Consider the following 4,595-nt stretch of genomic DNA (forward strand, 5'->3'; position numbering starts at 1 on the left):
GAAGTGTCTGACATTGATTTTGGCTCAGGTCATGATCTCCTTGGTGATGAGATGAAGCCCCAAATAGGGCTCCATGCTCAGTGGGGAATCCCCTTGAGATTCTCTCCCTCTGCCCCTCCCTCTGCCCCTCACCCCACTCACTTTCACTCCCTCTCACACAAAGAAATCAATCTTGAATAGAAAAAAAAAAGATTTCCAAACTATTTCCTAGAGGAGTTGTAGAACTTAACATTCCTATCAGCAGTGTATGAGAATTTCAGCTCCTACACATCTTTGCCAATACTTGGAATGGAAATTCTTTTCATTTTTGCCATTTTAATTGGCAGATAGTGTTTTAAGTTTGCATTTTGCTAATGACTAATGGTGTAGATCTTGTCATGTTCTTACATGCCTTCCATATATGTTCTCGGCTGAACTGTCTACAAAGCTTTTACCCAAATTATTTTCTTATTTTCTTATTTGAAAGAGAGAGAGAGAGAGCAAGAGCGGGGGTGTGGGGTGGGGTGGGGAGGGCAGAGAGAGGAGAAACACACTCCCCTGTCAGTGGGGAGACTGACAGAGGGGGGCAGGGCTAGATCCCAGGTCCCTGAGATAAAGACCTGAGCCAAAGGCAGCTGCTTCACCAACTGAGCCACCCAGGTACTTTTCTTTTACCCATTTTTAAATTGGATTGTTTGCCTTCTTACTATTGTCTTTGGAGAGTTCTTTCAGTGTTCTATTAGGAGACCTTCATTAGATATGAAATTTATCAATATTTTCTCCCTATGTGTGACTTGACTTTTCATCCTCTCACCAATGTCTTGTGAAGAACAAAAGTTTTAAATTTTAACTAAGTCCAATGTATCCATTTGTTCTTTCATCAATCACAATTTTGGTGTCATATCTAAGAGATCATTGTCCCAGGGCTCCTGGGTGGCTCATTCTGTTGAGTGTCTGCCCTCGATTCAGTTCAGGATCCCAGAGTCCTGGGATCTAGCCCACCATCGGGCTCCTTGCTCAGCGGGGACCCTGCCTCTCCCTCTCCCTCTGCAGCTCCCTTGCTTGTGCTCTCTCTCTGTCAAATAAATAAATAAATCTATCCCTCAGTATTTCATGCTTCATGCTATTATAAATGATATCACTTTTCACATTTCAGTTAGGGATTGCGATCACATAAAGCACAGTTGAGTTTTATATATTGGTGTTATATCTTGATACAATCAAATGCATTTCAGATTCAAGCTAGATCTGGCAGTGACCATATCTTTGGAGATTTAGGTATTTGCCGGGTGAGAAGGACATTTCTCAGCAGCCGAAGAAGAAGGAATAACCCAACCCATATCAAGTCCTGTGGCTGGGCAGATTGTACAGGGTCTAATGGAACAATGCATGTGAAATGTTGTGTATGTTCAGTAATAAACTTTCCTTGAGAGTCACCATTCAGTTGGTAAGGCTGCCAGTTTAGCTTGCGTTTAGCTGCAATACCACAGTGGCAAAATTTAGAGGCCAATGTTCTCTCTTATTATGTAATTTAGTCTTCAATCATCTATTCCCATCATGATGTACTGCCAGAAGATTTAGATCGCTGTGCAATGAAATATCCATCGAATACCATGAATTGTGCCCCAGTCTGATCCGTCTTATTTCTATGTGATCTATTATAAAGTGACACCGACAGCATTTAAACAACTAATAGTGGCAGACTGAGGGAGTTTGGTTGTCTGACTCAGTTGCCTTAGGAGACAATGGCTCCGACTCCAAATCGGAAGTAGGTGTCCACTCCCATCAGTCTGTAAGCCTCGGGTCCTGATTCTGCAACAGAATCTGTAGTCCTTTGTGTCAGCTTCATACCCCCAACAGAGAGGAAATGATCTTTGGTTTAAGTAAAGATTGGTGTGTGTAGCATATTTATGTTAACTCTTTAGGCACTGAACTTAACATCCTGTCAGGTAAAGCTCGCACAGCTGTGTGACTCACAAGGTCACATTCCCAGTGGCTCAGGTGACATGTCTCAAAGAAACCAAAGCATCCACTCAGTATTAGGTGTCTCTCCTAAAGTTCACTCTTGAAGGGCAAAAATGTGGCTCACAAACAGCTTGAAATGTGTTTGATATATGTTTGTCTAATGGTTTTTTAAAGTCCAATTACCCAAATGACTTTCAGGACGGTTTGTTGTTTTTGTTTTTCCCAATGCTCTGCCTTTTTGACAGGACCCACGAGTCAATATACACATAGATTTATTCCAATTTGTTTATAATGAACCAATCATTGTGTACATGACATATAATTCTATACATTCCTTCTTTTACCTGTTTACTTTCAGATGTTGAGATGATGGGAGGTTACTTGCTTCTTCCACTGACATCCTGAATTACAATTCTGCTCTCTGTTAAAAAAAAAAAAAAAAAAAGGCTGCTTTACCTTGTTATTCAACAAAGTCATCATAGGAGGTGTTTAAATCTGCATTTGGGGGCGCATCATTCCTTTTGAAAGATTTTATTTATTTTGGAGATAGTAAGTGTGAGCTGGGAGAACAGAGAGGAGGGAAAGGTAGAAAGAAACTAAGTAGACCCTGTGCTGAGCATGGAGCCGAATATGGGTCTTGACCCCACTACCACGACATCATGACCCGAGCTAAAACCAAGAGTCAGATCCTTAAGTGCCCGAGCCACTCACGCACCCTTGGTGTTTCTAAGAATAGAAAAGTCATTTTTCGCTCAAGCAAATAGAGGGTAATCTGTGAAGAATGATTGCAGATCATGGACTAAATATTTAGTGTCCAATGAATCCAAAATTTTGCTAGACATGTTTTCCCAAGATTGTGTAAAGTTACTATGAGCCAGCTCACCGGCAACTTCCAAAGCCCCAAACCTTTTTCTCCAAGACCTAGGGCATACTGTCACAAACTCAACCCAGCCCCTTCTTGAACCACATTTCAAGTGATCAGTTTTCTTGCATGACCCAACAGGCAGAGCAACTTTCCAGCTTGTTATGGGCATTAAGGGTCTCCCGTTTCTGTTACCAATGGAAGTAAGTGGTTTGCTTCGTTATTTGGCATCTAGAGCCATGATTAGGGTGAAGTTTGTCTCCCCAGAAGTCATTAGGTGCTATTAAATGCAGTAACTTTCCTCCCACTACACTACACTTGACCCCACTCATGTATAATATTCCCTAAAACTTCACTTTCTGAGTAGATCGTTACTCTTTTTATTCAAGGCCCACCCAGGCAGCATTATTAAGATTATTATTAAAATCATGTGGCTTCAGATGCAAGGGTCCCCTACCCTGGCCCTTCCTGACCTTAGGGCACAACTATCTGCAGTAAGAATGGACAACTCCAACCCTTATCCAAACATCACTGATCCCTCTCAGTACACACTTTCTTGGAGGACACCTACAGTGTGGGTAGCTCCAAGTCGGAGCTAGGTGTCTGGGCTCATGGTCACATCCTCCTCCTCTTGGAACCGGTGCTTCCCAGCAGTATAAACCACCACAATCCATCTTCTGGGGCTCCTCGGCAGATGCACAGGTTCACCATGGACGAAGTTACTCTTCCAACCTCTTTGCCTAGCTCAGGCTGCTCCTTGCAGAGTTGGATGCTGCTGTATACATTCCTCAGTTTCCCTGGATTTTTCTGAAATCAACTTGTCCTTATTTTTACCTCCTTTGGCAACCACCTGCTCCACCATTGTCTTGTCCTTCCTAGGGTTATTCTCATCCTCCAAACCTGCTGATTTTCTATCTTCCATCTGCTCCCTCCGTTCTCCGTTTTCAGTGTGGGCTCAGCTCAGGATCCTGCAGGAGACACACAGGGAAGGGACCAAGTCAGGTCTCAGCTGCAGTCCCCAGGGCTGCTTAACAGGCACCTCAGACCCTCAGGCACTCACAGAAACCGAGCAGGAAGGCACTTTGGAGAATTTGAATAACAACCTCACCATACAGGAGAGGAAGCTGAGGCCCAGAGACGTGAAGAGATTTTCCCAAACACCTTCAACACCTAGTGGCAACGGTGCCCCCACACAGGCCTTGGCTGCAAGCTTCCCTGTGGAGGCTCCGGAACACACCCTCGAGAACCCCACATTTGAAATTCAGGGAACACTAAAATTAAAAGTTCAGCTTAAAAATAAAAAATTCATTTTCAGGAGACTTTGGATCAAATGTTGGTATCTCCACTGTTAAAAACAAGGCCTTTCTGGGGTGCCTGGGTGACTCAGTCATAAAGCCTCTGCCTTTGGTTCAGGTCAGGATCCGCAGGGTCCTGGGATCGAGTCCTGGATCGGGCTCCTGCTTGGCGGGAAGCCTCTTTCTCCCTCTCCCACTCCCCCTGCTTGTGTTTCCTCTCTCGCTGTGTCTCTCTTGGTCAAATAAATAAATAAAATCTTAAAAAAAAAAGGCCTTTCTGGGGACCAATCTTTTCTCCCAATTATATAATTCTGTTAGTTATATTAGCTTTTCCATCACTGGCTCAGGGATTAGGATCACAGAACACAAAAGTGTTAAATAATACTTACCATAGTCACAAATAAAAGGCACTTCAATGATTATCTATAAAATATCTGACTCCTGTGCTAAAGTTCTTTTTCCTGAGAGCTGGCACTGGGTCTGCCTGCTCACCC

This window comes from Eumetopias jubatus, unplaced genomic scaffold (genome assembly GCF_037043125.1).
Source record: "Eumetopias jubatus isolate StellerSeaLion01/CBP00866 unplaced genomic scaffold, mEumJub1_p1.0 scaffold_32, whole genome shotgun sequence".
Taxonomy (NCBI): Eukaryota; Metazoa; Chordata; class Mammalia; order Carnivora; family Otariidae; genus Eumetopias; species Eumetopias jubatus.